This window comes from Pongo abelii, chromosome 2 (assembly GCF_028885655.2).
Source record: "Pongo abelii isolate AG06213 chromosome 2, NHGRI_mPonAbe1-v2.0_pri, whole genome shotgun sequence".
NCBI classification, from domain to species: Eukaryota; Metazoa; Chordata; class Mammalia; order Primates; family Hominidae; genus Pongo; species Pongo abelii.
The window spans coordinates 134,346,682-134,373,905 of NC_085928.1; the positions used below are offsets into that span (position 1 = coordinate 134,346,682).

The following is a 27,224-nucleotide window of genomic DNA, read 5'->3' on the forward strand; positions in this document are numbered from 1 at the left end:
TGGGTAATACTGGGAAATATAAAGGAATTGGTTAGTATTTCTGCACTTGACTTTATAGTAAAACACAGGACTTGCCTCTGCTTTCCTCCTATAAAGTGCCAGATATCTTCTTTTTTGTAAGATAATTAGAAAAAGAAAAAAATCTCTTAAAAAAAAAACCTGTGAATTGGGTGCTATGGTGCTTTTAAAAAATGACCACAAATTTTTTATATCACTCCTATAAAGAGGTGAGACCTGGGATAAAAGAAAAACTTCAGCCAAATTAAATTTAAAGGAGTTTAATTGAGCAATGAATGATTCATGAACTGGGCAGCCCCCAGAATCACAGCAGATTCACAGAGACTCCAGGGGTGTCTCGTGGAAAGAACAATTTTATAGGCAAAAAAGGTAAAGTGATGTACAGGAATCTGAAGTGAGGTACAGAAACAGTGAGAATGGTTACAGCTCAACATTTCTGAACACAGTTTGAACATTCAGCAGTCTATGAGTGGTTGAAGTATGGCTACTGGGATTGGCCAACACTCAGTCATTGTTACAGGTGCATACTATTAAGTTAGGTTTTCAATTTTGTCTAACTATTAAGCTAGGTTACAGTTCATCCACAAGGATGCAAATATAAAAGGACAGAGTCTTTCTCAGGACATATTTAGTTTGCCTTAACAATTCCCCCCCTTTTGGACATTTTCTCAGTTTTGAGAGATTGACCAAAACCTTAGTCATTGATGTTACTATCACTACTGTAAGTGTATTTATATGGTTTTGAAACCCACTGGGAAACAGTATAACAGTGGGTTTTGCAAGAAGAGAATAAGGACTAAGTAGAGGGCACCTCCTTATGCTGGAATATCCTGTTTACAGGACAAAAACAAAGACTGGTCTGTTCTAGGATCTATGTGTTTTCTTAAAGCCTTAGTTTGATTATGTCACATTTAGCACAAGTGACTCTATTTTAGTTTGGTTTGGTTTATTGGGGCCTAGTGTATGAGCTCAGTCCAAAATAATGGCCTCACATAATTTTGTTTTAAAAAAATTCCCCGTTTTTGGCCAGGTTCTCACTTAGGTGAGAGTGTGACCAAAACGTAAGGCCTTAGCACCAGTCTCAGTTACCATCATTTTGGGTTTCCCATCTCAGCACGTCATTCATAGGTTATGGTGTCCTCATGGTCACACATTTCTTTCAGCTTTTGTCATTCCAGTTGAAGAGAGACCATTTCACATTCTAGAGATGGCTACATGCAAATATTTAAAACTTTTGAGAGCATAGGCCAGGCGTGGTGGCTCATGTCCGTAATCCCAGCACTTTGGGAGGCCAAGGCAGGCGGATCACTTGAGGTCAGGAGCTCAAGATCAGCCTGGTCAACATGGTGAAACCCCATCTCTACTAAAAATACAAAAAGTAGCCAGGCATGGTGGGCACCTGTAATTCCAGCTACTCTGGAGGCCAAGGCACAAGAATCACTTGAACCTGGGAGGCAGAGGTTGCAGTGAGCCAAGATCGCACCACTGCACTCTAACCTGTGTGACAGAGTGAGACTCCATCTCAAAAAAATAAATAAATAAAATAAAAAATAAACTTTTGAGAGAATACAGCACACCAGGGAGACTATTATTTTGACTATTGGGAGGATGATACCAAGAGTTTTGAGTATGCTCCTTACCTGGGGTCCCTATAAACCAAACCATGTAAAATTAAATAGATTCAAGAATGAGCTAAATGAAGAGTCTACTCACTTGACTAAGTGGTCTTTTCATTAATCCCCTACAACTGAATTTTTATAATATACATTTGATGTATTTCTCATAGGCCATAAGTGTCAGCAGCTGTACAGGTACTTTTCTGTTTAGCCAATTCTATTATTTAGCATAACTTTCACAAGAGAATTTAAAGTCTGTTCTGTAATGATAGCCTTTGAAGTATCATTTGCTGTAGAGGCTATTATGAGGGAGACATTTATAATTATTGCCTCTTTTATTCTAAACCATGGAAAAAGGACCTAACAAATGATGTCCTTCTAGAAGAGTGAAGGCCTCCTGGCAATGTTCTCTTTAATCCAAGATGTGGGTTAAGAAGAGTTTTGACTGATTATGAGGCAACTTATGTACCACTAAAGTTTCTCACATACATTGGCCTTTATCTTTTATCTACTAAAGTATAAGGTTATTCATGTATAAGGCGGGCTGCAAAATCCTTCACAAATAAAAGTATACCCTATAAGTGCACATAATGGACCCCCTTTCCATTTCTATTGTTCATAGAGGCATAAACAAGGAAAAATTATTCAAAGATAAGACTCTTGTGATAGTAGAAGTATTGATTCGTGACCTTGGGAAAAGCCATTCACATCAAGGATGCCGTCTTCTTCTGGGGAGAAATTTTCCTGGTTAGTTTCACCTTAAGGGTTCCAATGGGTGTACAGTTCCAAGAGTGTGAAGGGACCCCTCTCAGTTGTGAGATCACAAACTCAAGGTTCAAGCCTCCAAAGTTTTGCCGTAGTGTGGATGGCAAGGACAGTCTTTCTCTGATGTTCTCAGAAAATTCAACCTTCAGGTTCTGGATTGTGAAGCTGTTGTCCTTTTTATGTGAGCCATAAAAAGCTTTCTTTGTCCTGGGCACGGTGGCTCACACCTGTAATCCCAGCACTTTGGGAGGCCAAGGCAGGTGGATCATGAGGTCAGGAGTTCAAAACCAGCCTGACCAACATGGTAAAACCCCTCTCTACTAAAAATACAAAAATTAGCTGGGTGTGATGGTACACACCTGTAATCCCAGCTACTCAGGAGGCTGAGGCAGGAGCCTGAACCCAGGAGGCGGAGGTTACAGTGAGCCAAGATTGCGCCACTGCACCGCAGCCTGGGCAACGGAGTGAGACTCTGTCTCAAAAAAAAAAAAAAAAAAAACTTTCTTTATCTGGTGAAAATACACTGTAGCATAACAGTCTACTGTTATAACATCAACCCTCTTGCATGGAAAAGCTTTTATACAACCAGAAAACATGCGTTGAAAATGACAATTGAATGGAATCCCTTTATAAATGTTTAAATGGCCCATTAGGTAGCCAAATGTACCTGAAGCTTTGCTTGTTTTCCCAGGAACATGGAACCAAACACTGGTTTTAAACTATTTCCACAATTTGTAAGTCACCACATCAACATATTCCATTTGGATTATTTTATCTGTTCCATGATGAGTCATGGAATGCAAAACCTTTAATAACAAAAGCTTAAGGACTCAGGAAGGACAAGGCAGCTGTCCTGGTTCTTCATGAGTCCATGCTTAACATTGGACTTACATTCTCTTCAATACCAGTTGTTTCTCCAGTTTAGATACATAGAACTGATAACTAATGGGTTATCATAGGTAATGTGACTTAGACCATGGAGTTCATTCAAACTGTATATTTGAACAATTTTACTATTGGCTGATTTAGCATGATAATCCAGAGCTTGATTTTGAAAGGTTTGCTAAATGCCAAAGGTTTAAAACATTGGATATTATAAAATAGAATCTTAGGTTACCATAAGTCATTCATTTAGCCAAATGATAACTCAAAAATTTTAAAAAGGAAAAAACATTAGTCTGATAGAGAGGAGACTCAGTTTTCCAAACAAGACCCAATGAAGGTAGCATGAGGCCAACTGACTCTGTCTCCTTTACTTCCCTTCCACCTACACTTTCTTTCGTAGTTTACTTAAAAGAAAAACAAAAACCTTTCATTATCTTTTAACATTACATAAAAATCCTTTTTAAAAGAGAAAACCAAATTTTATGTTTCCATCAGTGTGTTTTTAATGTTAAAGCTAGTTTTTTAAATAACATTTTATAAATCTATTCAGTTTTAATTAGTTTGACCATAAGGTAAGATTTTTATAAATCTTTCATAACACTTTACAATTTTTTTCTCAGAGCAGAACAATGTTCTAAGAAAACTCTGTTGTGCTTCTATTCCAATATCCAATTTATGGGGAAAAAAACCTGAATAATGCCATTTTAACTTTAGCCAATATGTTCACACATAGAATCTCTTATAATTTTTATAAACCTTCTACAAACTGTTCAAACTTTATTTGATTTAAAACAATCCTTTAACCCTCTAACCTAGGCAAAAATTTACATTCCCATACTTTCTTATAATCTCTTACAAAAAACACATTTCATTCTCCTTAAACACCTTGCATGTAAACCTATTTTTTCCAGTAGTCTCAACTACATATTACAACGCTAACTCTTAGTGACTTTTATTTTTGGTGAAACCTTGGTAAGTAAGGGATTTTAATTATGTACTAGGTGTGGAGCCTAAGGCCTAGACGGAAAAGCAGATAAGGTATCTTTCCAGTGTCTAACTCCATATGTCCCAGGCCTTACCTAGCTGTAAAACAGGCAAGCTGTACAGTTAAGATTCATAGTGGCATTTTATGAAGCATTTACAAGACCTAATCACCTTTAAATTATACAATATTTCTGGCACACATTTCTTTTCATAAATTATTTCACAACTTACACAGACCATGTATGACATGTTTAGACTTTCTGACTTGCCCTAAACATCCCTCTTTTTCTTTATTTTTTTTTTGAGACAGAGTCTCGCTCTGTCACCCAGGCTGGAGTGCAGTGGCACAATCTCGGCTCACTACAACCTCCGCCTCCCAAGTTCAAATGATTCTCCTGCCTCAGCCTCCCAAGTAGCTGGGATTAAAGGCACGTGCCACCACACCCAGCTAATTTTTTGTAAACATCCCTCTTTCAAAACAACCAGTCATTTTACTTTAGAACAAGAATTTACCATACAGCATCCTTTTTTATGTAAAATACTTTTTCTTTGTTACCTTCTTTGCATAGCTAGGAGGCATGGCTAACTCCATATCTCCCCAGGCCTTATTTAGAATTTAATGTCTCCAAAATAAATTGAATAATTTTCAAAAGTCAAAGTAGTTTATGACCTTAAAGCATTTAGCAAACCTAATATCTGACCTGCATAATTTAGACAAAATGTCTTTATTTTATCAATAATCTTTTTCTTTCTTTTTTTTTTTTTTTTTGAGATGGAGTCTCACTCTGTCACCCAGGCTGGAGTACAGTGGTGCAATCTCGGCTCGCCTGGGTTCATGCCATTCTTCTGCCTCAGTCTCCCGTATAGCTGGGACTACAGGTGCCCATCACCACGCCCAGCTAATTTTTTTGTATTTTTAGTAGAGACAGGGTTTCACCATGTTGGCCAGGATGGTCTCAATCACCTGACCTCATGATCCGCCTGTCTCGGCCTCCCAAAGTGCTGGGATTAGAGGCATGAGCCACTGTGCCCAACCTATGAATAATCTTTAAAGCTGTTTTTATTTCCCAAAGATTACTAAAGTTACATGAACTAAAAGGTATTACAGTTTTTATTTTGCTTTCAAAATATTTGATTTAAATGCTTATTTTTCTTTAAGCCAATTGGTTAGAGCTCTTTTATATAAACATTACACACAACACATATATAATTACATAGGCAGACAGAAGATTACTACAGTAGTCACAAGATTTTTCATTTGCCAGTTTTTAAGTTACTTATTGGTTATTGGCTTTAGGGTGGAGACCTTGGAAGAACAGAGCCAGAAAAGGGGTTTCTGGTGCCTCCGTTATTCCTAAAGAGTCCAGGCTGTTAAAGCTTGAACATCCACTTTTAATTACACTGATTTTTAACCACAGCACTCTTTGATAAAGTCCTTCTAAAATTTTCTTATTAACCTGATTGTAGCTAGGCCAACCAGCTGATATTTCTGGCTTTTTAACTTTACCAAAGGTAACCTCCCAGGTGCTCAGAGAAAGGAAAATTTAAGCCAATCCATGGAGGAGAAGAGACTAGACAAGATTATGCAGATATTAAACCAAAAGGACTTACTTCCTAAGCACGGACTCAAACCCAGACAGCCAGTGTGAAAGGCCAAAATCATAACTACTGAGCAACAGCACAGTGCAGTCTCTACTGTCCTTCCCAGAAGGAGTCTAGAGTAGTTAATTTTGAGCTTGCAAAGGCTTTTAGCTACTCAAGATAATTTTTAGAGCTAACTATGACATAAACCCTAAAATTCCTGTTCCCTGGAAGGCGGAGACCAAGAGAACATACCACCATGTGGTTACAAGGTCAAGTTCCCAAGGACACAAAACAAGATGGAGACTCCATCCAGTTTTTTTGTTTGTTTCAGGGACCTACGAGAAAGTTTGTTATTGACCAGCTTGCTGGGTCTCTTGAGCAGAGAGCTTATGGGGTCCTAAGCCCATGTTTTAGCCTAAGGTACCCCTCGACCCAGAAAAATGAATTCATAGCACAAATACAACAGTTTAAGGCTAGCTTCAGAACTCTTTTTTGCATTAATCAAAACTTTACAGAAGAGATAAACAGTGATTTTTACCATTCATTCAACCATTTGCCCAAAGAGAGAGAAGCCAGAAATATGACTGGTAAGAAATTCTTACCCTTTTGCCAGCATCCCAGGCTTCTGGTTTCCCTTTCCCTGAGCAGCCCTAGTGACCTAGCTTGCTGCACCAGTGTGCTGGGGCCAAGCCACATCATAAAGGAAAATTATCTCTTTTTGTTCTGGCCAGAGTAAAATATGTGCGATAAAACATAAACATTAGCCACACTGCTTAGCACCCAATATCAAACTGGCAGTGCTTGTATTTGCCCCTGGTTGGGCCCCATCATCATTAATCCAACCTCCGACCAGGAGTTTCAACATGTGGTCTCTTGGCAAGATGGTTGCCCTGACTAACAGAAAAGATAGGAAAGGGAAAGGAGAGAGAGAAAAGCACTGTCTGTGGCAGGGTGGGGAAGGCTAAGTGATCAGGGAGGCCAGAGAGAGACCCACCCATTGCAGCAACACTGAAAAGTTGAGGTGGCTGCTTCTCAGTAGCAAAGGGATCTTTTCCAGCCATCCCATCAGCTTTCAAGATTCCCCTTTTGGGGAGGAAAAAGCTCCCCATGTCCCACAATCCTGTACATGCCTAATCACGTCACCCACAGCCAACAGCAAAGAGTGCAAGGCAGATTATTCCAAAAGGAATAGCAGTTAACATCCTGTAGTGCCAAACCTGTTCTTAGCCAAAAGGGACTTTACCAAGAACCCTCCTTTTTAAATGTACTTCAATGCATTGCTGTTCATTCAGAACGTGCTACTGTAAGTTAAATCTTTAGTAAGGTTTTGCCATTTCTATAAGACTTCAATGCCTCCAAGGCCTAATGTATGAACCAAAAGGAACTCAGTTTTCCAGAAATTAAGGATCCCATTTTTACCTAAATTCCTGGCTTTACTCTCAGGTTCTCTTGATTAACTTAGCCAATAATTTTGTTTCTACCTAAGCACACAAGAAAAATGAAACAAAGCGGTAGAACACAAAAATCCCTGTGAATTTTCAAAAGCCAAAATTATAACCCCTGCAATATTACTGCTTACTACTAGTTCCTTTCTGACCCAGTCAGATCTAAGAGGCCTCTACCTGGATCCAAACCAGTTAATTCCCAGATCAAATATCTTCCTGGACCCAGTCCAGTTTGTTTCGTGACTCCAAACCCAGTTTGGATTAGAAATTTGCTCAAAGAAACTCAGAGAGCTCAAAACACAAATCCATGGAGCTCCAAAATCTGAGAGTGAGCTTACCCACCATCCGGAGCCGCTCTGAGAGATCCATGGACACAAGTGGGTCCTGCTGGTACCTCGAGTGTTCACTCAGCGCTCCTGGAGGTCACTAGAAGCTCTTCTTTGGATCCTGCTTCCGACACCATCTGATAAAAGAAAAACTTCAGCTGCATTAAATTTAAAGAAGTTTAATTGAGCAATGAACGATTCTCGAAGCCGGCAGCCCCCAGAATCACAGCTGATTCACAGAGACCGCAGGGGTACCTCGTGGTAAGAAAAAATTCATAGACAAAAAAGGTTAAGTGACGTATAGGAATCAGAAATGAGGTACAGAAACAGTGAGATAGGAAACCCTGAGGTGTAACCATATTTGAATGCAGTTTGAACATTCAACAGTCCATGAATAGTTGAAGTATGGCCGCTGGGATTGGCCAACACTCAGCCGTTGTTACAGGTGCATACTGTTAAGATAGGTTTTCAATTTTGTCTGACTATTAAGCTAGGTTACAATTCATCCACAAGGACTCAAATATAGAAGTACGGAATCCTTCTCAGGACATATTTAGTTTGCTTTAATACCTGTATCATCTTCCCTTGAATGTGGGCAGGCCTATACTTGTTTTAATCAATGGAATAGAACAGAAGTAACATTCTGTGATTTCCAAGCCTGGGTCACAAAAACCCATGCAGCTTCACCTGTCTCTCTAAGAGCTCTCACTCTCCTGGTGCCCTGTCTTGGGCTTCTTTCTTTCAGAACCCAGTCATTACACTATGAAAATGAGAAGCCCAGTCCACATGGAAAAGCAATGTGTATGCATTCTTATCAATAGCTCCAGCTGAGCCCAGCCTTTACACCATCCTAGCCAACATGCCAGACATGTGAGCAAAGAGGTTGCCAAATAATTCAAGCCCCCATTCATCTGAGCCACAGACCAGCCATTTGAGTCTTCCCAGTTGAAGCCCGAGACTTCATGCAGCAGAGATAAACCTTTTCTATAGAATTCTGTCTGAATTCACAGTTGTTATTTTACACTACACTTTGGAGTGCTTTTTTTTTTTAGAAATGGCAGTTCATATATGCTATAAATGGTAACAACAAAAATATCCTACATTTAGTTAACCAAAAGGGATGAAAATGTTTTTTTCAGACCTCATATGGACAGGAAGGTTTCTAGAGATGGAAGGCTGGAATCGATATCCAGAAGTTTTCAGTGAGAGGCTGTGACTATTCTTTTTTTTCCCCCACATTCCACACAGTGTTTTAACTACATTTGCTAATTTACCAATCAAGTTAAGAAGACAAAATAGGCCAGGCACAGTGGCTCACGCCTCTAATCCCAACACTTTGGGAGGTTGAGGTGGGTGGATCACGAGGTCAGGATATCGAGACCACCCTGGCTAACACGGTGAAACCCCGTCTCTACTAAAAATATATAAAAAATTAGCCGGGCGTAGTGGTGGGCACCTGTAGTCCCAGCTACTAGGGAAGCTGAGGCAGGAGAATGGTGTGAATCCAGGAGGCGGAGCTTGCAGTAAGCCGAGATTGCACCACTGCACTCCAGCCTGGGTGACACAGCGAGACTCCATCTCAAAAAAAAAAGAAGACAAAATAATCAACTGTTTTCAATTGTCTTGGTCACAGTCTCATTCTCTAAATATGAGAGAGATGCATTAGAAAGTGAAAATGCAGATGAATGCCCTTTACCTCTGTTAACTACAAAATCAATCCTAGCTTTACGAAATTACTTGACAGCAATAAGATCATGAGATGTTCTCAATGTTGTAAAGAAGATGCCAACTTGTTTTAAATTTTTTGTTTAATACTTGTTAAAGGACAAGGAACACACAAAAAAAGTAAACATAAATAATTTTCATAACTACTGGCCAGGCATGGTGACGCATGCCTGTAATCCCAGCACTTTGGGAGGTTGAGGCGGGCAGATCACGAGATCTGGGTTTTGAGACCAGCCTGACCAATATGGCTAAACCCCATCTCCACTAAAAATACAAAAAAATTAGCCAGGCATGGTGGTGGGCACCTGTAATCCCAACTACCCAGGAGGCTGAGGCAGGAAAATCGCTTGAACCTGGGAGGCAGAGGTTACAGTAAGCTGAGATCGCACCATTGCACTCTAGCCTGGGTGACAGAGTGAGACTCCATCTCAAAAAATAATAAAATAAAATAAAATCGTAACTGCTAAAATCTTAGTCTTCTTAACATTCAGAATATCTTTTAATTGTTAAGGCTTTTAAGACTTGTTCATAACCTCAGTTTAACTCAACATTTTTTTCTAAAAGACTTTTCATTATTAATTGACTTTCAAAAAAGCAGAAGATATATCCTTTTGCATTGAAGGTTGTAATTTTCCAAAGCTTTGACTTTTGTTTAATACTCCGTAAAGAACATTGTATATTTTTGCTGAATTTTAAAATGCTGTCATTCTGTGAGGTAAAGAACTAATTGCTAAGTGAAATGTGAAACCAAAGTCTTCCTTGGAAATGTGTTCCTCTGAGAAAAAATAAAAATGTGCTAAATATATCTCTACAAAGAAAGGAAGGGCATTTGTCCTGATGTCTACTCCAGGAATAACTTCCCTCAGGAGAATTTTGAAAGGATTTGAGCATTTTAAATGTCCTGAACTAAATTAGTTAATTAAAAATATAGGTGAGCAAAGTCCACTGAGGTTAAAAGGAGAACAATAGTCAGCAATCATTTATCACCGTGCCCTGTTGAAGGATTTCAAGATACCTGATTAACAGTGGCAATTCTCATTTAGATTCGTTATCTGAGGAAGCAGAGTTGTTATTGATCCAACAGCTGACCTCACTGCAGGCTTTGAGTGTGACAATAATAATCTCTCCATATAGCAGGCCTGCAGTCATTGACAGTTTGAGTAACGATTAGATGAAACAGATGAATAAATAGCTAATTCCAAAAAACTCTCATTCCATCTCTATTGATGCTTTAGACTTTCAACATGCTTCATATCTCTCTTTTTATCTTTCCTTCCTTCCTTCTCTATTTCTTCCTTTCCTCTTTTCAAATGAGTTATTAAATTTTTTTAAAGGAAGTACTAGCAGAGTTCAAACTGTGGAAGAAGAAAAAGTTTTCCTCTACCCTCAGTTTCAATATCTGAGACTCTGCAAATTTAACTGACAAAAGACTGATTCACAGGAGAAAACTACATAGATTTATTACCGTTTTACAAGCATGGGAGTTCGTAGACAAGAAGTGAAACTCAAAGAAGCAGTTAGACTTGGGGACTTATATGCCATTTCAACAATGGAAAGAGGCTTGGGCTTCAAGGAACAACAAGTTGAGAGAAAGTAACCGGAAAATATATAGGAGAAACTAATGGAAGATAAGGGTTATTTTAGTAAGGTTTCTTAGTGCAGACTCATCTCCATGCAAACTCTGTCTCCGGTAATAACAGTTGCTCCTTTCTTCCTGGTTTAGGAGGTAGGGAGCACCTTCACAAAGGGAAACTTGTGCCTTTTGGGTCGTAGCTAAGGAAGGGGAACAGAGACCTCTTCCTGCATTTGTTGATTCTCAATTGACTTCAGTCTAAAATAATCTTTATGCCAAAATGGCACATTTGGGGGTGGCATATTCTGAACACTTTCAAAATCCTTTCTATTTCCTCACATCCTAATGACATTCACTAAGAATGTCTTCTAAATTCACTATATAAATGGTAATTTAACTCAAGGGGGAAAAACTTGACCAAATATTAGTTTTAAACACTATAATTTTCGTGAGGAATGGAATGTCGACATGAAATCAGTGCTTTTAGAACTTTTTCTACTAAAAATTCATGAATGTCTGAGAGCAAAGAGCTTGAGCTACATCAACACAATGCTAAACATCTGGAGGGGAAGTGGAAAATGCAAGCAATTGTCCAGATATTCTGTCTACACAAAATTCAGCCATACAGATGTACTTTCCCCAGACCAAACAGCTAGACAATTGGCAAAATTCCTTCCATTTCTATCTGTATGTGAAACATCCCTCATCTACTCTTATTTTAACAGTGAGCTACATCCTTCTTGAGTGGGATTTTAACCAGACCGTCTCTCCCACTCAACTCTTCTCTTCTTTCAATGTATCTGTATATGTTTTTAAAGTACAAAGGAATGAAAAAATAGCAAATTGTCTGTATCTTCTTATTTTAGAGTAAAGTAAGTGCAGAACAATGACTGGTTGGTTTGTATTTTCCTTGCAGTACCTAGCACACCAGGTGCAGTCAATAAACATTAAGCCATCAAATAAATCAGAATTCCAAATTGTGGTCTGCATTGAAGAATACATTACAGTCAGCTGCTTTTGCAGCAGGGTGAATTTCAGAAAAAGACTCAATTGATTGGCTTTTCTCAAACATTAATTTTCATACAAATCTCCTGGGGATATTTTTTTAAATGCAGATTCTGATGCAGTAGGTCTGGGCTGGGGCCCAAGACACTACATTTCTATCAAATTCTCAGGTTACATTGATGATGATTGGTCCATAGCTGAGTAGCAAGCAGATGGGTTATTGGCAAGGGGAAAAGATTAAATCTGTCCCTTCACCAATTCTAAAGCATATCTATTATAAACAATATCCCTAATATTTTTAAGGAAAAAAATTTTAATAAAATAATTTTAATGTAAAATAATTGAATAACTAAATCGTCAAAACATAAAAAACTGACAAAATAGAATCTATAACCTGAAACTAAAAGGGCTATTTGGGGAAAAAAAACAATGGTTTACTAAATGCTAATAAAGTCCATGTTAATAATAGAAAAGAGCCAAAAAGATATGTCTCAAGCTAACAGTACAAATACAAACTAATAGGTACTTACTTTAGTATAGGTTTTAAGAGTACCCTCTCCCTCAAAAAGTCAGTCTTTCAGGTGTAATTTATTTAGCTTTTCTTGCTATAAGTACATCTTCAAGTGTAGAATAGTTAACATCATAAATGGATCCATGGTTTCAGTAGATTGATGCACCAGATGGTCTGTTCTAAGAAAATCTTTATGATTCAGAATATTATGTGTTTTATTAAATTATTTTCTTCACTATTCTATCTAAATCATCACATAGTATCTGAAACAGAAAAAAAAATTTATTTATTTAATCAACATTGAACTCAATCACTGAAAAAGCACTGTGCCAGACACTCTCTGGGGTTGTAGTACTGAATAGCACGGATTCTATCATGGATCTTGTAGTCTAACAGAAGGAAATATGCATATATAAATAACTACAACATGAATTCAAAGTGTGATAATGGTCATCACAAATATGCAAATAATGGGTTTTGGAAATTAAGAAGAAGCATGAGCAGAATTGTGGTTAGAAAATAACCCTACCCAAAGGTTCTTTAAAAAAATGTCTGAAGTACTAAATTTTCTGAAAAACTCCCAGATCCAATAATTTAATAATCATGAGAATTCTCATTTGTATCTCCTCTTCCAATTCAAGCCAAAAGGGATCCTCATCTGATAACGATATTAATAAAACACGTAAACAGTACCAACAATTCCCCAAGTGAATACCTCTAATACTCAGTCAAACAGCTTTCCAAATGTGTATACAGCCAGTGACGTGCTGGTAACTGTTTCACAATCAGCCCCAGGGGGTGGTGACAGGAGCTCTAATTTGTAGACTCTACTAATTTCCATGGTGTAAGTACCCATGACTGATTTCGGGGTATTAATGTGAGATCACTAAGCTCTGAGGGGGGAAGATATGTTCACAATCAGCCCTCTCATATGTCTGATGACATTTATGTTTAGTGGCAAAGAAGGATGAACGCTCTGAAGAAAAACTGAGTTTAAAACTTGGTTCTGAGATTAATCAGCAATTAAAATTTTGGTAAATTACTCACCATCTCTAGGTTTCAGTTTCTTCTTTTGTAAATGGGGAAATATTAATACAATCTGGTTGTTATAAGAAATAAACTAATATGTAAAAAAATTATGTATCATTAAGTGCTATCATTATTAACCAAAACAATTCTACTAGAAAATTAATCCAGCCAGGTGCAGTGGCTCCACGCCTATAATCCCAGCACTTCGGGAGGCCGAGGTGGGTGGATCACAAGGTCAGGAGTTCAAGACCATCCTGGCCAACATGGTGAAACCCCATCTCCACTAAAAACACAAAAATTAGCCAGGCGTGATGGCACGCCTGTAATCCCAGCTACTCAGGAGGCTGAGGCAGAAGAATCGCTTGAACCCAGGAGGCAGAGGTTGCAGTGAGCTGAGATCACTCCACTGCACTCCAGCCTGGGTGACAGAGTGAGACTCCATCTCAAAAAGAAAAAAGAAAAAGAATCTTGGAGTAAATTTCTAATCACAATCTCCACCTACAGCAAAGTAATATTTTTAATATCTTTTTAGAAGTAATATTACCAATCATCTCCCCTTGGGAACTGTTAAGACTAAATTTTAAAATAAGATGTTCTTACATAGTCATGAAAATACTGGTTCTGTGGGCCACTGTATGAATATTCTGGAAGATTTATCAAGCATTTTCATTCAGTATTGAGTCTAAGAAAACTTTGCTTGACCTAGTGCTAACAAATTATACTACTAATTTGGGCTTTGGACTTACTGTGCCTTATCTTGGACTCTAATTACATAGTATCATAGCACAATATGAAAGCAAGAATGTGACCTTGAGTTGCAACTCTTTGTGTACTGTCAATCCCCACTGCCATTCACCTCACATGGATCAGATTATAACTGATTTTGTGGCAGACTGGATTGTCACTGTATCTTTTCATTGCCTTTTCCAGGGCTTGGCACATAGTACTTTCATAAGTATTTGCTGAATTCAGATGATTTCGTACTCTTTCTGAAATAAGTTCCATTAACTAATTCCCCTAAGAAGCAAAATAAGAATTCCAAAGCCAAAATACTAGAAAGCGTACCCCCTCTTTTGGAGAATCATAAGGCACATTAGCATAATAAAGGATTTGCAAAGTTTAGCAGTCAAGAAACCTGTTTAAAATTATTTAACCTAAAATTTTCTATTCAAGGAAGGAACTCCTATTAATAAGGTAACTATAAATGTTATTATCCAAATCTGGATATTTTCAACAGTAAAATGAGACACTGTTAATAACTATACCAAAAACAAACATAAACTGGGACTATACCAGATAAACCTGAACATACAGCCATCCTGTCTATGAACATCTTTTACAAGTGGATAGGAAAATCAAAATTCCCACAACTACTGTTAGATGGATCAAAGTTCAGGAAACAATGATTGATCTAAATCCCTCATTCTACTGGTGAGGAACACGAGGTCAAAGAAAAGTTAAAAATTTTCCATTGGCAAGTCTCTTAGAACCCAGTTAGAGGTAGACCTGTGAATAAAATCTAGTTCATTGGAATGCCATTTTCAAATCAGTTTCTAATTTATTCAAAGGTCATTAATCCTGAAATTAATACAACTAATTGTTCAGCTACGTCTTCACAAAGAAAAGAAACTCTGAACTTACATGCCCCTTTTGGATATCATTTCATCATACACAAAGTATTGACTTTGGAGTACCATCAAATGTAAATTAGATGTTAGCCTGGGGCCCCTTGTCTCTTCAGAGATGTAGGAATAATTGCCTCGAGCCCGCAACAATTCCATGGCCTAGTAAAAGGCCAAGGTTTTACGCCAAAATTTCTGCAAATTCCCACAGGCCTGTTTCTCATAGCCTCCTTTGCCATCTGGGCTCATGATTCCTCTGTGACATACTGCACTAACCCATACATAAACATAGCACTCCTTAGTTTCCACAGAACAGGTGTAATCTCGAAAAGTTGCTAAAATATTTTGAAAATTTGTATAAGGGAGAAGAATGATCATTCCATAGCAATGCAAATAATAGTAACAATTAAGCTGAAGCATTCTTAAAAATATTTGTTGGCTCTCCATCCCTTGAATGTTTACTGGCCCCCATCTCCTTACCATTTTCTGGCTCTTCACCCTTGCTCCTCTTCCCTTCTCTTTCCTCCTATCCAAGTGGGTGTTGAACCTCCTCTTCCTCACTGGGTATTTAACCACAGAATTCTTTCCCCTATACTCATAAAACAAAAACAAAAACCTTTCCCTCCGCCCTGAAGTCTCGATATTACCTAGTATTCTCAACCGTCATATGACTTGAGTGTTGGGTCTGTGTTGGAGGGAGGGTTCTCTATTTCAGTCATTCTTCCAACTAAGATAGAGCGTGCTTTAAAAGGAATCCAGGTGCAAATAATATTCTGTGCCTCATTAAGCAATTATATAACTCACTTGGAGGATAATTGAGTTACTCGAAATGATGGTGACTTGGACTAGGGTGGTAGCAGTGAAAGTGTAGTAAAATGGACAGATATGTGACCCTTAAGAGTTAGAAGGAACAGGTATTGTGGTAGATTGAGGAGGTGAGGATGAAGAGGAATAATCAAGCACAACCCCAAGTTCTCCAGCTTGGGCAGCTAGAGCGTGGAGGACCCCATTTACAAAGATAGTGAGCCCTGGGAAGGAGCAGATTCAGAAAGGGATATGATAAGATCAGTTTTGGAAATGTTGAATATAAAGTATCCATGAAAGAACCTGTAGGAGGTGCTCCCTGGACAGTTGGATGTGTGTGTTTGGCAGTCAGGAGAGTGGAAGTGAGAGATATTCACAAATGCCTGGCTCTGAGTCCTAGTTCTCCCACTTACTAGGTATGTGCTTTTAGCAACTACTTAAACTCTCCATGCCTCAGTCTCTTAACCTGTACAGTAAGGATTACTGTTATACTTCTATAGTGTAAAGATAGATCAGGCAGGATTCCTGAGATAACACACATGAAGCTCTTAGCCTATCTCAATAAAAATAAGTAACTAAAAAAAAAAGCACCTCCCATGTGCCAGACACTCCTCTGAACACTTTATATACATTTACCCACTTTATCTTTATAACAACCCTATATCATAGATACTATTATTGTTTCCATTTTCCAGATGAGGGAACAAATGCAGAAAAGGTAAGCAGCTTGCAAAGGCAGGAAGCAACAGATCTGAACCCATGCAGTCTGGCTCAAGTCTGCATACTTAACCACTGCACAAAATTTTCTCTTAATAATATCAGCTGAAATTGTTATAATCATAGATTTGGAAGTCACTAGAACATTAGAACATGTGCTCCCACATTATGTTCTGGTGACTTCCAAGTCTATTATTATAAGAAATTGGGAAGTTACCAAACAATAATGCTAATAATACCTCAATTTCATTGCATACTTATTTTTTGAAAGGCAATATTCTGAATGCTTTATATGAATATCTCATTTAAATTTCTCAACAGTTCTGTGAAGTAGGTACTATTATTTCTCTCATTTTGAAGAGGAAGAAACTGAGACATGGAAAGGTTAAGTAGCCTGTTAATTTCACAAGGATATAAAGTAATGAAGTAAAATTCAAACCCAGAGAACACCTGACTCCCACACTCTAAAATGAAATATTGGAGTGAATAAGAAGGCTATGTAGAGATGAAAAGAATGCATAAAATGAAGTCATGAGGAACACCTGGTTCCATTATCCTCCTAAGAAATCCTTTTAAATGTAAGCAATCACCTCCTCCTTCCCTTTGCCAAAGATGACTAGAAAGAATCCCTTCTTCCAGCCTTTCAGAGCACATTGTCTATATACCTCATGTACAGCACCTGGTCATGCTGTCATTACCAGACATTCATTTGTCCCACCAGGATTTAAACCCTGCCACACAAGGAGTAAGGGAGGAGACCACCCCTCATATTGTCTTATGCCCAATTTCTGCCTTCAAAGAAAGAAAAAGTAAAAACTAAAAGGCAGAAATGAAATCCACAAGCAGACAGCCCGGAGCCACACCTTAGGACTGGTAGTTAAAGACCGACCCCTCACCTAATTGGTTATGTTATCTACAGATTACAGACATTGTATAGAAAAGCACTGTGAAAATCCCTATCCTGTTTTGTTCCAATCTATCTAATTACCAGTGCATGCAGCCCCCAGTCAGATACCCACTGCTTGCTCAATCGATCACGCCCCTCTCATGTGCACCCCCTTAGAGTTGTGAGCCCTTAAAAGGGACAGGAATTGCTCACTCGGGGAGCTTGGCTCTTGAGACAGGAGTCCTGCTGATGCCCCCAGCCGAATAAACCCCTTCCTTCAACTCGGTGTCTGAGGAGTTTTGTCTGCAGCTCATCCTGCTACATTTATTGGTTCCCTGACAGGGAAGCGAGGTGATTGGCGGATGGTCGAGGCAGCTCCTTAGGCGGCTTAAGCCTGCCCTGTGGAACATCCCTGCAGGGGACTCCCACCAGCCCGAGCGACGCGGATCCTGAGAGTGCTCCTGGGTAGGCACTTGCCCTGGTGGGACGCCTCCCCAGAGCAGCGTGTGGCAGGCCCCCGTGGAGGATCAATGCAGTGGCTGAACACCAGGAAGGAACGGGCACTTGGAGTCTGGACATCTAAAACTTGGTAAGACTAGTCTTTGAAACTTGCCACTCCATTTGAGTGGAAACATGGCCTGATCACCCATGGCATGCCTTTATCGGCACTTTGGTTTTGGTTTTGGTTTTGACTTGGTTTGAATTGCTTGACAGGACCGGTCTTGGGAACTTGCCCACTCCATTTGAGTGGAAGTGTGGCCTCATCACCCATGGCGTGCCTTTATCCGCACCTTGGTTTTGGTTTTGACTTGATTTGAATTGCTTGACAGGATTGGTCTTAGGAACTTGCCTACTCCATTTGAGTGGAAGCGTGGCCTGATCACCCACGGTGTGCGTGTACTGGCACTTTGGTTTTTATTTTTGACTTGACTTGGATTGCTTAATACTTTGGTTTTGGTTTTGACCTGGCTTGGATTTCTGGATACTCTGATTTGGGTTTTGATTTCGGTTTGGTGCAAACTGCAAAAGTGTATGTGTGCCCTTTTCACCCGTTCTTTGTTTTGTGGTGTGCGTGTGGTGTGAGCATGGTGTTTTGTCTCAAAGAAGCATAGGTCAGGCACAAATAAGCCCACCCTACTAGGAACTATGTTGAAAATTTTCAAAAAAGAATTTAGGAGAGACTATGGAGTACTATGACACCAGGAAAACTTAAAACTCTGTGTAAGATAGACTGGCCAGCATTAGAGGTAGGTTGGCCATTAGAAGGAAGCCTGGACAGGTCCCTTGTTTCAAAGGTATAGCACAAGGTAACCTGTAAGCCAGGGAACCCAGACCAGTTCCCGTACGTAGACACTTGGTTACAGCTGATTTTAGACCTCCCGCCCCCAACACACAGTGGTTGAGAGAACAGCAGCATAAGCAGCTGGCAGAGGCAAGGAAAGACCAGCAGAGAGAGAGAAAGAAAGAGAGAGGCAGAGAGAGAGAGGAAGAGACAGAGGCAAAAGGAAAGTCAAAGAGAGAAAGAAAGAGAAAAAGAGAGATATAGAAACAGTTAAGAAAAAAAAAAGTGTACCCTATTCCTTTAAAAGCCAAGGTAAATTTAAAACCTATAATTGATAATTGAAGGTATTCTCCGTAACCCTGTAACACTCCAATACCACTTCGTTGTCAGTGTAAACAAGGGCTTATCCCGAAAGCACTGAGGCCTTCCTATCAAAAATCCTTAACCCAGTAACCCGCGGATGGCCCAAATGCATTCAGTCTGTAGTGGCAACTGCTTTGCTAACAACAACAAAAAAAATAACTTTTAGAGGAAACCTCATTGTGAGCAGACCTCACCAGTTCAGAAGTATCCTAAGGAAAAAAAAAAAGGAAAAAAAGGGGGGGCAGAATTTATATAAAAGGAGTATTATATGGTAAATTCTTGTCCTGAAATAAATCAACTGGTTGGTTAAAGTAAGAAATATTTGTAATAAGTCAGAAAGCTGAGGTATGTCGAAGAATTGTCTGCGAAAGTCATGAAAGAGAAAAATGTTATAAAAAAGAATTTATGCAAAAAATGTTGTATAATTTAAAAGTAACTAGGCCTCCTGAATGTAAAACTACTGAAAAAAAAAAAACAGTTTATGTGCAAGGTGTATAAGAAAAGTAAAAAATACCTTTGGTAAAAGGATTATAAGGAGGCATAAGAATGTACATTTTTACCTACATTAAAAAATTTAAAAAATTATTATTTTGAAGGTTTAAGCAAGTTTTAAAATGTTAATTGTAAAGAAAATTCTGTGTGTAACATATTAGCTAAAGTTAAAGAAGTATCATCCAGTTTTTCTGTGAACTGGACATTAAAGTAAAAACATAACAGGTTTTTCTTAAAGTACCAAACTGCTCTTTAGCAAAAATTATAAAAGGTTAAAAAGAGTCTACAAAATCTTACCTTATGGTCAAACATTAAAAATTAGACAAATATGTCTACAAGGTTTTATTAAAATTTGGTTTAACATCAATAACAAACTAATATAAAGATAAAATTTAGCTTATCTGGTATAAAAATCATATGAGAAGCATTGTTAAATGTAAAATGGTATTTGGCTTTCTTTGGTTTAAAAACTAATAAAAATAGGTGCTAAAGGAAATTTCTCAGTAAAAAGGCACAAAGGACTATAAAGTCCACTGCCAACATCCCCACATTTAAAACAAAAGGTCAGTTTCTTCAAAATTATATACTTGGTTTATCTTCTACTTTCCTTTCTCTCAAAAACTAAAAGTCTTTTAGCACATGTACCACCCCCACAATTTCCGGTAAACCAGCACCAGCCTGAAGATCACGTTCTCATCAAAGGGTGGAAAGAAGAAAAACTCGTGCCAGCCTGGGAAGGACCCTACCTTGTGCTGCTAACCACCAAGACTGCTGTTTGTACAGAAAAAAAAAAAAAAAAAAAAAAAAGGATGGACTCATCACACCCAAATCAAGAAAGTGCCACCCCCTCCAGAGTCATGGGCCATAGTCCCAGGGGAAACCCCTATCAAACTAAAGCTAAGAAAAATTTAACTCTTTTCATCTATTCTATTTCTTCTTTCCTCATTCTATTGCTGACCATCTAGTTATTAACATAACCAAGTCAATTTCCCCTCAAACTATTGCATTTAATGCTTGCCTTGTTATACCCGGTGGGGACTTGCCAAGTCAAAGACAGCTTTCTACTTCAGAAAAGTACTTCTGTCCCTCCTGACTCTCCTCAGACTGGGTGTTAGTAAACTAGGACCATTTAATCCGGGGAGATTTCGATAAAGACCCCAGTGCCAACCAGGAGTCTTGCCCCCTGATGTAGAGTTTTCATGCCATAGTTGGTCCAACATTCTGTGGACCACTACAGGGCAAGGATAGACTGCCCCAACCAGTTTTTGTAATTTCCTGAAACCATACATTCATTTTACTAGAGGATCATAGAAGTTAAAGACTTAAAACAAACTTTAGCAATTAAGACAGGATACCAAGATGTAAATGCCTGGTTAAAATGGATCAAATATTCCATATGCACATTAAACAAAAGTAATTGTTATGCTTGTGCACATGGCAGGCCAGAGGCCCAGATTGTCCCCTTTCCACTAAGGTGGTCCTCCAGTCGACCAGGTGTGGGCTGCATGGTAGCTCTTTTCCAGGATTCTACAGCCTGGAGTAATAAGTCGTGCCAAGCTCTCTCTGCTATATCCCAAAGTCCGGCACCCTGCGGGTCAGCCCCCAAGGGCCATCCAGCCTCCATCTCCCAACACTAAGTTCACTTCATGTCTCTCATGACAGGGAGGAAACTTAGCATTCCTTGGAGACCTGAAAGGATGCAGTGAGCTTAAAAATTTAAGCTCACAGCTTATCGATTGGTCAGCCCTTGTTCATCCTTGAGCAGATGTGCAGTGGTATTGTGGTGGACCTTTACTGGGCACTCTGCCGAATAACTGGAGTGGCACTTGTACTTTAGTCCAATTGGCTATCCCTTTCACCCTGGCATTTCATCAACCAGAAGGGAAAAAAATAAGACATCGTAAAGCGAGAGAAGCCCCTCATGGGTCTTTCAACTCTCATCTTTATTTAGACACAATTGGAGTCCCACGAAGAATACCAGATCAATTTAAAGCTTGAAATCAAATAGCTGCAGGATTTGAGTCAATATTTTGGTAGGTGACAGTTAACAAAAATGTAGATTAGATAAACTACATCTATTAAAACCAACAGCAACGAGCTTTTCATGAGTTAAAAGAAAAACTCATGTCGGCCCCAGCCCTGAGGCTACCTGACTTGACAAAACTCTTTACACTCTATGTGTCAGAAAGAGAAAAAAAATGGCAGTTGGAGTTTTAACCCAGACTGTGGGGCCCTGGCCAAGGCCAATGGCCTATCTCTCAAAACAACTAGACAGGGTTTCCAAAGGCTGGCCCCCAGGTCTGAGGGCCCTAACAGCAAGAGCCCTGTTAGCACAAGAAGCAGATAAACTAACCCTTAGGCAAAACCCAAATATAAAGGCCCCCCATGCTGTGGTAACTTTAATGACTACCAAAAGACGTCATTAGTGAACAAATGCTAGATTAACCAAGTACCAAAGCTTGCTATGTGAAAATCCCCACATAACCACTGAAGTTTGCAACACCCTAAATCCCACCACCTTGCTGCTGGTATCGGAGAGCCCAGTGGAACATAACTGTGTAGAGGTGTTGGACTCAGTTTATTCTAGCAGGCCCAACCTCTGAGACCATCCTTAAACATCAGTAGACTCTGAGCAGTATGTGGACAGGAGCAGGTTCACCATCCCCTGCAAAGTGACCGAAGAAGATGATAAGCCCTGCTCCAGTCACACCCGGAAGCTGACTGGTCCACGCACAGCCAAAGCATGAGAAAACTCATCGTGGGACTCATTTTCCTTGAAATTTAGACTTTTACAGTAAGGACTTCAACTGACCTTCCTCAGACTGAGGACTGCTCCCAGTGTATACATCAAGTCACTGAGGTAGGACAAAAGGTTGCTACGGTCCTATAATTTTATGGTTATTATAAGTGTACTGGAACTCTAAAAAGAACTTGTTTGTATAATGTTATTCTATACAAGGTATGTAGCCCAGGAAATGACCAACCTGATGTGTGTTATGACCCACCTGAGCCTCCCATGACCGCAGTTTTTAAAGTAAGATTAAGGACTGAGGACTGGTGGGGGCTCATAAACGATATGAGTAAAGTGTTAGCCAAAACAGAAGAAAAAGGGGTGCCCAAACAAGTCACCTTAGAAGTTGATGCCTGTGCTGTCATTAATAGTAATAAGTTAGGAATAAGGTGTGGTTCTCTTAATTAGAAAAGAGGCTATATCGCAGAAAATAAGTACATCTGTCATATACTAAGACTGTGTGGAAATAAATGTAAATACTGGTCTTGCATCATTTAGGCCACTTGGATAAAAAAAAAATGAAAAGGATCCAGTCCACCTTCAAAAATGAAAAAATGGCCCCTCCTGTACTAAAGGACAATGTAATCCCTTAGAGCTAGTAATAACCAATCCCTTTGATCCTCGCTGGAAAAAAGAGGAGCATGTCACCTTAGGAATCAATGGGGCCGGATTGGATCCTCAAGTAAATATCTTGGTTCGAGGAGAAGTTTACAAACGCTCTCCTGAGCCAGTGTTTCAAACTTTCTATGATGAACTAAATGTGCCAGTACCAGAAATTCCAGGAAAAACAAGAAATTTGTTTTTGCAGTTAGCCAAGCATGTAGCCCAGTCTCTCAATGTCACGTCATGTTATGCATGTGGAGGAACTGTAATAGGAGATCACTTGCCATGGGAAGCCCAAGAATTAGTACCTACAGACCCAGTTCCTGATGAATTCCCAGCTCAAAAGAATCACCCTGATAATTTCTGGGTCCTAAAAGCCTCAATTATTGGACAATATTGCATAGCTAGAGAAAGAAAAGAATTCACTCACCTCATAGGACAACTTAGTTGTCTGAGACAGAAACTGTATAATGGTACCACAAAAACAGTCACTTTAGTGGAGTTCAAATCACACGAGAGAAATCCATTTAGTAAATTCCCAAAGTTGCAAACCGTGTGGACTCAACTGGAGTCCCACCGGGACTGGACAGCCCCCACTGGATTATACTGGATATGTAGGCATAGAGCTTATGCCAAATTACCGACTAATGGGCAGGTAGTTGTGTTATTGGCACTATTAAACCATCTTTCTTCCTACTGCCCATAAAATCAGGCGAACTCCTGGGCTTCCCTGTCTATGCTTCCCATGAAAAGAGAAGCATAGCTATAGGAAATTGAAAAAATGATAAATGGTCCCCTGAGAGAATCATACAATATTATGGGCCTGCTACTTGGGCATAAGATGGCTCATGGGGATACCGGACCCCCATTTACATGATCAACCAAATCATATGGTTACAAGTTGTCTTAAAGATAATCCCTAATAAAACCAGCAGAGCCTTGACTATTCTGGCCTGGCAAGAAACTCAGATGAGAAATGCTATCTATAAAAATAGATCAGCTCTCGACTACTTGCTAGCAGCTGAAGGAGGGGTCTGTAGGAAATTTAACCTTACTAATTGCTGCCTACACATAGATAGTCAAGGGCAAGTAGTTGAAGACATAGTTAGAGATGACAAAACTGGCACATGTGCCTGTGCAAGTGTGGCATGGATTTGATCCTGAGGCCATGTTTGGAAAATAGTTCCCAGCGCTAGAAGGATTTAAAACTCTTATAATAAGAGTTATAATAGTAATAGGAACCTGCTTACTGATCCCTTGTTTGCTACCTGTACTTCTTCAAATGGTAAAAGGCTTCATCGCTACCTTAGTTCACCAAAATGCTTCAGCAAAAGTGTACTATATGAATCACTATTGATCTGTCTTGCAAGAAGACATGGGTAGTAAAAATGAAAGTGAGAACTCCCACTATTGAATGAGAGTCTCAAAGTGAGGGGAATAAGGGAGGCGACCACCCCTCATATTGTCTTATGCCCAATTTCTGCCTCCAAAGAAAGAAAAAGTAAAAACTAAAAGGCAGAAATGAAATTCTCAGGCAGACAGCCCGGCGCCACACCCTGGGCCTGGTAGTTAAAGACTGACCCCTGACCTAACCGGTTATGTTATCTACAGATTACAGACATTGTATAGAAAATCACTGTGAAAATCCCTATCTTGTTTTGTTCTGATCTATCTAATTACCGGTGCATGCAGCCCCCAGTCACATATCCCCTGCTTGCTCAATCGATCATGACCCTCTCCTGCCCACCCCCTTAGAGTTGTGAGCCCTTAAATGGGACAGGAATTGCTCACTCGGGGAGCTCGGCTCTTGAGACCGGAGTCTTGCTGATGACCCCGGCTAAATAAACCCCTTCCTTCTTTAACTCAGTGTCTGAGGAGTTTTGTCTGCAGCTCGTCCTGCTACAGGAGCCCTTCACTCTTCACTAACTCCCCTCCAGCATCCAGTGCCTTTATCAGCCCCTCTGTATGAGTTTGCTGAATTAAATTGAAAAGGAAGGATTAGGAAGACGGAAAGCAGAGAAGAGAGCCTGACAAAAAGGGGCAGTTGATGAAGCAAGAAGGGGAAACACTGAAAAGCAGCAAGCAGAAGTTTCTTGGCCTACCTTCCTAGCCTGAGGAGGGAAAGACTTGTTGTAGAATAGAGTGAGAAGTGGAATTGTTTTCTAGATCCTTCTGCTACCTGGAAGGCTTGGGAAGTCAGGAAGGCCTTCATAAAGGAGGTGACAATGCAGTAAAGTCTTCAAGGAAGAAAAAGAGATTCCACTAGACGTGAAGGTCATGAGGCACAGAGAGAGGAGCTTTCCAAGGCACATTTGAAGAGCCACTCTCTGTGTCTTGATTAATGGAAGAATAAGGCTAAAGAACTCAGCAAGGTCTCTGATAAGAATCTTGTGTGCCATGCACAAAAGTTTAGGCTTAAGCCAGAACAGCAGGGAGTCCTGAACTCAAAAGCCCTTAGAAGCCATGGAGCTAACATCAACAAAACAGATTTGGGGAGCACTTTGCCAAACTGCCAGCACTTGCCCTGTCTGCAGGAACAGCCTCTACTCAGCTTTACCCTTCTGTTGCCATCCTGGAAGGCAGGCACACTGCAGCCAGATTTTTAATTCCTTGAGAAACCAGAAATCTACATGTTTGTGTAAAATAACCCTAGTTTTAAGTACTGACAACCTCTACACAGACAAAGGAAAACCAGTGAATGTTTTTAAGCAGAGAATAGGATCAAATTTTAATTTAAAAACAAATTATTGGGCATCCATCCAAAAAACCGACCATAAAGACTGCCTACTAGTAGTAGCCAGAACTAGCCTATTGCAATTGGACTAGTCAGCCTCAGGAAGCCCGATCCAGTGAAAAAGTTGGAAAAAAGAGCTTATAATTATAAAATATTTAGGCAGTAGAAGGACTAGACTTATAGACTGACTTGAAGTAGGGATAGTAAATGAAAGAAAGACAGGTTGAAGACTTTTTCCGCCTAAAGTTGCGTAGTGTTAAATGGTAAGCTGAGTTCACTTTAAGACATATTAATTTTAAAATGCCTATGAAATACCCAAGAGGTGATGAGAAACACCATTAAAAATAAAATCATGAAAATTATGTAGCAACTTTAAAAGGTGATCATGCATTAATGTCAAGTGGGGAAATGACTACAAATATATATCTATGCCATGATTACAAAAATCTCCAATGCTATACAAATTATGTATGCATACAAAGGTGAGATGTAATTTTGAAAAATGAAACTGGTTTCATATGTTGAAATGACAGGGTTTTATGTGTTTTTTTTAAATTTTCATTCACTTGTAAAAATTGTTTTGCAGTGAAAGTAATAAAAAGGTGACCGATAGTTTCTGTGAGAGGTAAGAAAAGGTTGCCATAAACTAAAGAATTTAGGGAAGGCTTGCTGGAGGAGGTGAGGCTTGAACAAGGCCCTGAAGGAATAGAAAGCAACTATTACACAAAGATGAATGTTTCCCTTGCTTCTACACAAAAAACTGCAACCACTTCACAGAAGTACAATACAATTCTACTATGTATAGTGGCAAAGGGGGAACAAAGCTATTTGCTACCTTGAAACTAATCTGATTTGCATCTAGAAATCTACTCAATTTTCAACAGATAAACCCATGTGTTTTGTTTAAAAAGTGGCTTGATATAATGATATTTTCAGGGATCTAGAAAGAAAGCCTGGATCTAGCATAGATTCAGTCATTAATTAGCTATTAAGTCGCTCTTTCTCTCTGGGCCTCTATTTTTCTTTTGTAAAATGGGGCAGTTGAATTTGTTGGTTTCTTATGTTTCTATTCAAATATAAATATTTTTATCTGCTAAGAATATCATATTCAGATTCTCCACATGAATCTCAAGGCTTATGAAATTATTGACACACCCTGCCTTTTTAACAAATGAGTTTGTCACTTAGAAGCAGCCAACCTAAAAGAACAAAGGAATAATGTGTTAAAGGCTAAGCTATGGTGCCATCTCAGAAACAACACACTTGACATTTAAGACACCGACTTTGAGGATTCGGTATATGTATATATGTGCTAAACTAATATTTGGCATATGGCATTGCTATGGTCTGAATGTTTGTGTCCCCTCACCCCCTAAAATTCATATGTTGAAATCCTAACCCCTAAGGTGATGGTATTAGGAGGTGGGGCCTTTGAGAAGTGATCAGGTCATGAGGGTAAAGTCC

The 27,224-nt window shown here is 39.3% G+C and overlaps 1 long non-coding RNA gene across 5 annotated transcripts in view; it reads right to left on the reverse strand.

Moving 5' to 3' along the window:
• The window catches only part of LOC129058619 (uncharacterized), a 113,974-nt gene that overhangs the window by 72,746 nt on the left and 14,004 nt on the right, over positions 1 to 27,224 (reverse strand). For all 5 annotated transcript variants that reach the window (XR_010139229.1, XR_010139233.1, XR_010139230.1 and 2 more), the window contains 2 exons: positions 12,457 to 12,700; positions 7,636 to 7,760 (listed from right to left, as the gene is read on the reverse strand). This is a non-coding gene — a long non-coding RNA (uncharacterized LOC129058619). The remainder of the gene's footprint in view (positions 1 to 7,635; positions 7,761 to 12,456; positions 12,701 to 27,224) is intronic.